This window comes from Diospyros lotus, chromosome 14 (genome assembly GCF_014633365.1).
Source record: "Diospyros lotus cultivar Yz01 chromosome 14, ASM1463336v1, whole genome shotgun sequence".
Lineage (NCBI taxonomy): Eukaryota > Viridiplantae > Streptophyta > Magnoliopsida > Ericales > Ebenaceae > Diospyros > Diospyros lotus.
Genome location: NC_068351.1, coordinates 20,409,107 through 20,420,452, shown reverse-complemented (window position 1 = coordinate 20,420,452; position 11,346 = coordinate 20,409,107).

Genomic DNA, 11,346 nt, shown 5'->3' with positions numbered 1-11,346 from the left:
CTTGAAATTCCTTAAATTTTGATATGGTGTAAACTGATTGAAATAGATTTTCAATTTCATATGGTGTAATGCATGGTACCATTTGCGAGAAGGATCGAAAATCTACTTGGAACTCCTTTTCAACCTTATTCTTCTATACTTGCTCATATTGTTCAACAAACTCCTTCAACGTTGTCTTTGAATGGACAAACCCATCGAAAAATGCATTCATACTCTCACTGCGTTGGGTTATTAACATGCTTGCCTAAAACGATGTTTTCAAGAAACAAGGAACCGAACGACCTCTATCAGTGTAAAGTCTGGTAAACCAATCACTATCATGTAATTTAAGTTGTTTAACCATCCTAATCCAACCTTGTTCGAATTCTTACGGAGCTTGTGAATCATAGACTTGAAAGTAAAGTAAGATTGCTACGGGGCAAGTAGCGTAGTTCAAAAATTTGAACCTTACCCCAATCCCGACGATTGGATCAAAGTCGAAATAAAAAAATATACATACAAAATAAAATAAATCTAACATTTATATTTTCTAGTTATTTTCGGATTCAAGCTGTTCAAGTGTCGGGCCTTTAACTCATGATACGTGACACGCGTCCGTTGGCGAGGAGAATGGAATGAGAGTGCTAGCTCCCTCTCCTTTTCGCAGCTTATGTATGGATGGAAAGAACCTCCTTGTTTCAAATCGATGCAGAAGGAAACAAGAGAGAGTTAACGACAATCGTTTTTCAACTCTTAAAAAACCACACAAAATAAATTTCATGAATTGGACAACCCTTAAAGGGGTATTTATAGAGAAGTCATAGGTTTTCTTAAACCCTAATAGATATGGGCCAACCCATTTATCCTAGTCCAACTAGGAACTTAATTAAATGGGTTTATCCTAATCCAACTAGAAACTTAATTAAGTGGCCCAAATCCAATAATAAGTTTAAATAAAATATTTTGACCAAATCTACTTTAATCCAAATATATTATTTAATTTAATATTTGACTCAAATCTAATTTAACCCAAATCCAATTTAACTCAAATATCAATTTAAGCCCAAATATATTTTATTTCTTATTTGTCACTCCAACAAATAAAAAATTATTAAATTAAAAATTCCTTCATAATTTAATCAATTGCCATTTTAGGAAACTTTTTCCTTTATGATGACCCCTCGTCATATCGACATTATTATGTCTATTTGTTCTTTTTTGGTGAGAATCTACGATAGTACAACTTTTTACCGAATGTCCCACTCAACTGAAAGTGAAGCAAGATTACTACGGGCCAAACAACGTAGTTCAAAACTTTTGAACCTTACCCCAATCCCGGCGATTGGATCAACGTCTAAATCAAATCATTCACAAACAAATAAATAAATCTAACCTTTAGATTATTGAGTCGTTCGCGGATTCGAGTCGTCCAACCGTCCGGCCTCTAACTTGTGATACGCGGCATGAATCCGTTAGTAAGGAGAGCGAAACTAGCTCCTCCTTTTCGCTGCTTGTGTATGGACGAAAAGAATGTCCACGTTTCAAATTGATGCCAAAAATAAATGGGGAAGAGTGAACGGCAATATGTTTTTCAACTCTTGAAAAACGACACCAAAACTCACTTCGATTTTGGGCAACCCATAAACGGATATTTATAGAGAAATATCCTAGGGTTCTAAAACCTTAATGGATTTGGCTAGCCCATTAGTTCTAATTTAATTAGAATCTTAAGTGGGCTTATTTTAGTCCAACTAGAAATATCATTAAATGGCCCAAATCCTTTTATAGATTTAAATAAAATATTTTGACCCAAATCTAATTCAAGCCCAAATATAATATTTAATATTTAACTCAAATCTAATTTGGTCCAAATATAATATTTAATATTTGAACCAAATCCAATTTAATCCAAATATAATATTTATTTTAATATTTGGCCCAAATCCAATTTAGTTCAAATATAATATTTAATTTAATATTTGGCCCAAATCTAATTTAGTCCAAATATTAACTTAAGCCCAAATATATTTTATTTTTTATTTGCCACTCCAACAAATAGAAAATTATTAAATTAGAAACTCCTTCCTAATTTAATCAATTGTCATTTTAGGAAACTCTTTCCATTATGACGACTTCTTGTCATATCGACGTCATTATGTCTATTTGTTCATTTTTCGTGAGAACCTACGACGGCACAACTTCTTGCCGAAGTGTCCCATTTAACCATACGTCCACTCTCCTGGTTTAAGCCAAGGACCATGCCTATTGCATATGACTCATTAAGCTTCCGAATATGTTAGCAATGTGTCGGTATGAACACATAAGACAAGATTGGCCTCTAGCAAGGCATCATCATGTCTACCCAATTATTCAGAAGGATTTATAATCCGCAAATAACCTTTCATGAGCATGGTTACCGTGTAATTCGATCCTCTCGTCAATGTATCTTATGTGATCTCAAGTATGGCGATGTGTTGCTTGATAACGATCACATGAGTTTTCTTCTGTCTTCCGGATATCTTCACTTAATTAGAAAGTAAATCAATAACTCCTTATTGATCTCTTTCATCATGGCCATGGATTTAAAGTGAATATCCACTGAAGGCGCCTTAGATACATTATCCTCTATCAAGGGATAGACGAGTCCCATCTTAGTTATACACCCATCTCCATAAGCCTCACGATATACCCAACGATCGCCCACGTGCAGCCTTTGTCTAGGCCCATCGAAATGATATCTAAGCATACTGGTCTTCTTATGAGATGACCGTGACAACCTCAAGTCCAAGGATTAGTTACACCCATCTCGTATGAGAATGCCATCAACATATAACCAAAATAGATTCTCATGGCAGAGTCATGTCCAGTGATACGTTCTCCAACATTGGTCACCTATGTACTTGTCTAGGAATCCATATGCCTATGGGTGTGAGACCCCCATTGCTATCACATAGCAAAAACATAGCACATACAAGTCTTACCGCAATTGTCAATGTCCATTCTTGACATTGCTACGACTTGGGATGTTTAATGATGTCTAGAAACTATGATGCATCATCTCACATCTTTATAGATTAATCACAGTATACATCATATGGACTTCTATCTAGTTTCATTCGGTTATTACAATAATAACAAGAAACTAATAAAATGACTTTTTGTGAATTTGAACAACTTCTTATTCAAATAATAAACATGATTACAATTGTCAGTGTACAACATGACCAATCTGATTGGGTCTAGAGCACCTACACTAACATTCTCCCACTTGCACTAGAGCCAATCACTCATGTATCTTATATCTAATGATCGAACATGATTTTCATGTTTCTCCTGGGACAGAGCTTTAGTCAAGGGATCTATGACGTTGTCATCCATCGACACTTTCTCTATATATGTCACCTCAGCTGATAATCTCCATTATCAAATGGTGATGCCACAATACAAATTTGGTCCGTTAATGAGATCGTGGTTCCTTCGCTTACGCGATGGCTCCATTGTTGTCCCAATAACTATTATTAGATCAACAATGATGGACACCACTTTAAGTTCATCAATGAACTTATGGATCCATACAACCTCCTTAGCTGCTTTGAAGGCTGTTATGTATTCGGCTTCAGCTGTTGAATCTGCCACTATCTCTTGTTGGAACTCTTCCAACTCATGGCCCCGCCATATAGGCAGAATATGAATCTCGATTGTATGTGATTCAAAATCATCATAGTCGAATTGGAAACTGGCATCCGTGAACCCCTTCATGGTATGCTCTCCTTCTCCATATGGCAAAAACATCTCTTTAGTGCTTCACAAGTACTTAAGAATGTTTTTCACAGCAATCCAGTATTTCTCACCTGAATCAGCTTTATATCTACTACATATGCTCAAAGTATATGCAATATTAAACCTTGTACATAACATGGCATACATGATCGAGCCAATAGCCAAGGCATATGGTGCTTGACTCATCCTATCTCTCTCATCTTGTGTCTTCGAACACATAGTCTTGGAGAGATGTATTCCATGTGACATGGGAAGACTTCTCATCCTAGAATCTTGCATGCTAAACCTCTTTAGCACCCTGTCAATGTACGTGCTATGGGAGAGCGCTAGCAACCTCCTGGATCTATCTCTATAGATTCTTATTCCTAGAATATAGGTTGCTTCTCCCAAATTCTTCATGGAGAAAATATTTTGAAAGCCATATTTTAACTAATTGCATCATGGGAACACGATTCCCTATGAGCAATATATTGTCCACATATAGGCGAGTCATATCCAATGACACGTTCTCCAACATTGGTCACCTATGTACTTGTCTAAGCATCCCATGCCTATGGGTGTGAGACCCCATTACTATCACAAAGCAAAAACATAGAACATATAAGTCTTACTATAATTTTTAATGTCCATTCTTGACATTACTATGACTTCGGACATTTAATGATGTCTAGAAATTGTGATGCATCATCTCACATCTTTATAGATTAATCACAGTGTACATTATATGGACTTCTATCTAGTTTCATTTGGTCATTACAATAATAACTAGAAACTAATAGAATGACTTCTTGTGAATTTGAATAACTCCTTATTCAATGATAAATATAATTACAATTATCAATATATAACATGTCATATCTGATTGGGTCTAGAGCACCTACAGTAACAAGACTAGTCAGTGTATAGCCGAACATATGGCAGCCTTTTAAGCGTGGTTGCTAAATTTTTCAGGGAGCTCTTCAATATATGCCACAAGCACCATTTATGCTTTGTATTTGGAAATACTATTTGGATTGCATTTGGTCAGTAATTATTCCGTTAGGAGCCTAACCTTGCATGCATTGAAGCCATATCCTAAATAGCTAAACGAACGTCTCTATATCCTCATTTGACACTAACCCACATCCAAGTAGCATAGATTGTCCATGATGATTCCCCCAACAAAAGGGGCAAATGGCATGTTATACTTATTGGTGAGGTATATGGTGTCAAATCTCACAACATCGCTAAACTCCTTATATGGTTGTCTGCATCTATTATCGGCCCAAAACACATTGCTAAACACATTGCCAAATTGCCATATGGCATCTCTTTCTTTAAGGCCATTTGCTGCAATAAGGTATCTCCAACCTCGTGTTAGGTACACCCTATCCCACGACAGTGCCAGTTGATGTTGTCTTCCATCTATGATAGCCACTCTACAATGCTTGCCTATCACGACCCAACTTCGGAGGTCATTCCTGGCATTGGAGAAGTATTTCCAGTTGGTAAGGTAGGCACTAGCAATGCAAGATTCCTCTCAAGACCATTGCCAAACTCTCCTATGTAACATTGCCACTAGCAGTCACAGGCAAACCATCGCCGGACAGAGATTCAAATGATCAAAGCCTACCATTAGAAATACCAAGCCATGGAGGTTAACATACACACTCATGGCCCCTAAATCCAAAAAAATCCAATTAATACAAAAAGTTTTTGAAAAATAATGATCAACTTCTTTAGCATGCCAAAAATTTAAGCCACATTCCTAAATTTTAAGGATGTAAATACCTTATTTTTTATTTCATCCATAGCCTTAACTCATGATACCATCTAGGAATAACAGACATTGTTGTGGCGTTATGGTACCAATAATATCAGTAAATGAGTGAAAGTATCCAAACTAAAGCTATTATTTTTTTCCTCTTGTGTAGTAGCAAACTCAACTAATTGATACACTTTTCGATTCCTATAGTAATCATTTCGCTCTTTGTTATGGATTATGGGTTCCAATCAACATAATGTCATAAATCAAGTAGGTAAGCAATTTTTCTCTAAATGATTCTCTCTCCGTAAAGGAGCATTAGCCAACGGAGACGGGGTGTAATGGTTGGCCGGCGGGTAGGGGCAACAGTAGGCTCGACTGTCAGTGATACGACAGGCAGGTTTCATGGCTAGCAGTGTGAGAAGCAAGTTTTGAGGGTGTAGTGAGAGAGAGAGCAGAGACAGAAGACGATCATATGAGGAAGTGGGGGTAGCCAGCGAGAGGGAGAGAGACAGGTCATGAGAGGGAGAGCATTGTGTGAGGGAGTAAGGATGGCTAGCAGGAAAAATGAAGATGGGTCGTGAGAGTTAGTTAAGGTGGGAGAGAAAGAGAGAGAGAGAGAGAGAGAGAGAGAGAGAGAGAGAGAGTTGGGGGGGAGGAGAGGGAGGGAGGGATAACATTGGGTAGGACATTGGAGTCTCTTGGGGATAACATTGGGTGGGACATTGGGGATTACAAAGGAAAAAAAACTAAAAAAGAAAATGTTAAATGTTGGGTAGCCTAAAGGGTACTTGTATCATTTCTCTTTCTCTCCTCCCTTTGTTAGTCAACTAATCTTATCACAAGCCAATTTTGACTTTTCTCACCAACAATTGTCTCCTTATTTTAATTAATTAATTCTTATACAATATATATATATATAACAATTATGCATATAAATATTATACAAAAATTAATTACACACTGAATTTTTTTTTCATATTTAATAATCCACTAAAATTCTCATTAACTCTTAATGATGTTTTTATCAACCATTAATTCTTAATGGTGTAAAAATAGTCTATCAACTCAAATTCACTAATCCAGTGCTTTACCTACTTAGGGTGTGACCTTCTAGCTTCATAGTCATATAGCAATCAGGACACACCAACTCTTTGACATTGATTGAACACTTCAATCTACTAAGAGGATTTCTTCATCTTCCCAAAGCATCTTGAAAGATCTTGAATATCCTCTAGCTAGGACTCAAGACAATTCTAATGGCAATGAAATTATAACTTCTTATAAACCTATTTAGGGCTCTCGATTACCATGCACTATAGTCATTCCACTAACTAACATCCTGATTAAGTGAGAGTCAATGACAAACTAAATTCACAGGTCTTGGTAACTATGTGAATATCCAGTCCCCAGTCTTCAAATTACCTTGCACTATATTCAACATGTTGAACAGATCTGCTGGAGTGCACTCTATCGTATTCATATAGAAGTTCAAAATGAAACCTCCAAATGAATCTGACAAAGATTGAAGAATTAATTCAATTTGTAGGTCATCATTAAGCTCAACCTCCAAATACTTTAATTTCTCAATTAGGGAGATCATTTTGAGAACATGTTCTTCAATAGGTCCTCCTAGTGTGATCTTTTCCCTAAATAGTTCCTAACTTTGTTCACCATACAACTCTTGCAGCTGAGTGATCACAGTATAAGCGTCAATCATCTTTTCATGTTAACGCTATAACTCATTACTCATTGAAGCAAGCATATAACTCTTAGCGATGGGATCATCATCTCACCACTTATTAAGAGTATCTTACTTCTCTTAAGTAATATGTTGTGTAACACCCCAAATTTCTTGAGCGTGTTATAACTTAGGATTTCGGGAATATAAAAATTTTTCATATCACAATAGCTGTCATACATCACACAATATCCCAAAAATCCTAATTTTCACCGTCCCAGCTTAACAAACCCAATAATCGAATAGCTAAGATAGGCGTTAAAATTTCAAATGTGGAAGCTAGATCGAACCTGATATGGTTCACAACCATAATGCTTTATTTATCATAAATAAAATCGTTCAAGACGTCTACAAAATGTATTACATTATCTCTCACAAGTGATAACTGAACGTCTTAAACATATCCAAAATTACATAGGTTCGCACATAAACAAAAACATGCTACAAGTAGTAATTTAAGCTAATTCTTCAGCTACCTCCTTTCCCTTAGAACCGCTCGTCGAAGCTGGAACGTTTGAATATTCCAGGGACATAGTCCAATTAGAAGATGAATCTTCTAGTGAGAAACTCCAAAAATAGTTTATATCGATGCATGATCAGGTATAAAATATATGAGAAGACAACGAGAACTACTCCAAAGTGCCTCGTGAACACGTCAGCCTCCTCCTATGAGAGCTTTCTCAATAGCGCATCAATAGCATCTCTCGGGAGGTCCCTAACCATGTCACTTCGGCTTGACCTCATAGAACTCATGCAAGCACCACATCCATTGTTCCTTAGACTCACGGTCTTCCCCACGAGAGCTTTCTCGATGGCGCATGCATAGCTCCTCTCGGGGGATATCCAACTTTTGTCCTCGGCCAACAACAAATAGGTGCAACAGTATGGCCACACGAATTTTATAAATGCAATAGTTAAAAAGCCAATAGCACATATTTTTCAAAAAAATACATTTCATATATGTAACATGATTTCACGTAAGAGAATAACAAGAGTTTACGTATAAGAACTTCACGAAATACGTCTCATGCAATAGAAGTCTCTCATAAGAGAATACAAAATAGGATTTAGAGTATAGGAGTCTCACCTTGTTGGTTTATCTCTTGGACGGTATAATTTCATTGCAAACGGCCTAGGTTTATGCAAAAAACACACGTTTTAGTGAACCTAACCTCAAATATTTTTACATAATGTTGAGGGGCATTAAAGTGGGGACAAAACTGGAAAAGTTGAAGAAAAATGGGCCCCTCACGTACCTTAGAAAGGTGGGTCACGCGCCTTCACGCGCAGCCAACTTTCGGCGCGTGTAACTCACGCGCGGCCACCAGATTTTAGACAACTTCATCCCTTTTTCATATTTCGCTCATAACTTCCTTATTTTAACTCCGATTTGACCCTCGTTTGAACTTACGCGACCCTCTCTTCCCCCTCTACAGGATTATTAAAAAAAATGGACTTACCTTACTTTTTTTCTTACTGATTTTGACAAACTCCGACGAAGGCTCGTTCTCCCCCGCCTCTCCGCCGCTTTCTTCCCGCCTTCTTACAGAACTTCCTCCTCTCTCTCTAGAGAAAGCTCATCCACTTAGAATGCCTCAACTCTCAAACTTTCTTGGAATGATTTGAGAACAACCTATGGTGCCTATTTATAGATTACTTGAACCAATCATATTATGCTACTTGTCACAATCTTAGCCATGGACTCCCAAGACTCAAAGATATAATTGAATGGCTTTTGAAATCCAAAGCTAGAATGGATTTAATTTTTGAAATCCAAGCTAATACCCCAAAGTTCTTCCAAATGACATTTTGGCCCTTATTTCAAGTCCTCAACTTTAATATTTTACCACATGAGCTTATAATTTCATCCTTATTTCATTTGGATAATTCTCTAATTACAATTACACCCTCAAACATCAAATTTATTGAGATACTTAAAATCTCAAAATTAATAACTCAAAATTACTTGATATGTACGATTTTCGGGAAGCCCTTACCATCATTCGGTCTCTTTAGGCTACAACTTAGCGTAACCGAAAATCGTCTCTTATTTTATTTCTTTCAGTGTTATAAATCTCACCTCGGGACGCTCGTCAAAGATATACCTTTTCCCTTAGGTATCTAAGCTCCAGGGCACTCCCTGCGATCGATTCGGTCACTTGTTGCCATTTCAAACATATTTTTCGATATTTAAAACTCACTTAAAATACGTGGCATCTTCATGAAAATATGGGGTATTATATGTTAAGCCGTGGGCGTAGGTACAAGTGTATCCAACACATAAGCAATCCTCTCCAAATTGAGAACAATTTTCAAATTTTAGAGCCAATCATTGAAATTTAGTCCAATTAAGCGATTAGTGTCAAGTATTTTTGCAAGTGGGTTAATTAATGTATCTATAGAAAATAAATAGACTGTTAGATATCTTATTTTTCTTAACTGTTTGATTTTGGTCTTTAAATCAAACAATACCTCCCACTAAGTTTTTGAAATTCCTTACTCCCAATGAAGGAAAAAGCGAATTCATGTTAGTATGAATTCCAGTGGGTATTTGGATTCTTATTAAACTTATTACTCCTCACATAATAGATCTTTGGAATGATAATTTTAATAAGTGGATAACTCTTGTCCAGTACATCTCAAGCACAGCCTAAATATTTTACTTCGACTCCCAGTCCAATATACCTCACATTATAGTTTCTTAGCAATTGAACATGGTTAAATCATACCATCACGCTAACAACTTTACACAATTGAATTTCAATTCCCTCACATTTATAGATTCTTGGGTCATGATATTTGTGCTTCCCTATCACATCAAATGTTATATAGAAATTAAAACAATTGAACTAATGTGCAACCCCTATGTTTTCATAGCCGATTAACACACAAATCAAAATACCCCAATTTCTATCGTGATGAAGAGCCCCAATTAGATTGTCTTAACTCTTAAGGTCTGACTGGTTACAATTTAATTTTATAATTATAGGAGATTTTCGGTCTTTAATTATTTGGTCTCACTTTCACATGCAACATTTTTACATACATCAACTATATACATAAAACATTGCATAAAAATAGTCGATGTGGTCATGAACTCAAACATGCATACTAGGTGAAAGGAAACGAGGGCCTAAGGCCGAAAACCAACAACATGTGGATCTATGAAAGGATTTATGGGTTTTAAAATATTTTCAAAACCAAAAATAAATAACAAAGTAGCACAAAGCAAAAGTGAAGACAATCCTTGCAAGACTCGATATACTTCAGCCATATGCTCAAAATAAAACCATGCCATAGGGGGTTTTATTGGTATACCTTTCCAAAGAATGTTGTTGCCGGTTGTCCCAATGGTGGATGCTCCTTCTTGTTGTCCATCTGAGCTCCCATGAGTAAGCCGCTTCTTCGGGTGACTAGCCTGCCTCATCACTTGTGAAGGACCTAATCAGTCTACACCTGAGATGCGTCTAAAACCCTCCAATGGAGTTATGCTAGGACTCTCTCAATAGAGGTGACCCGTTGCTCTATGGGTGTTCCTCCTTAGGCTGCTTCTTAGCTATCCAATAACCTCTTTGAATGGGAAAAGAAATAGAGGTGTTGTACCAGCTATCTCTTAGACCAAGGACAAGATGATTTCCACAACAATGGAGAAGAATAAGAAGAACCAGGAAATAAGAGAAAAGAGAATCAGAGAGCAGGAGAGAGGGGACTAGTCGTGAAATCGTTAGCCTCATGCAAAACCCTTTACTATTAATATCTCAGCAAATCCCATTTTTTTAAAACCCTTTCACGCCTCTCATCCATCTCTCTCATTTCTTTTGCATGCAGAGTTTCAGAGCATCAAACACTCGTGTTAAAATACGCAGTGAAATTTTGACCGACTAAAGATTACTGTTCAATCTATCAAAGTCGATTAGAGGCTTGCTGCCTATGTTTGGTCGACCAAACTGCTTAGTTTGGTAGATTGAAGTCAGTTAAAATGCATAGTTCGATTGACTGAACTCGACCAGAATCGCACGACTCATCTTTTATTGACTGATTAGAAAGATATGGTCAACTGAAGTTGACTGACTTCCATCCACTTCGTAGTTATTGCATTCTG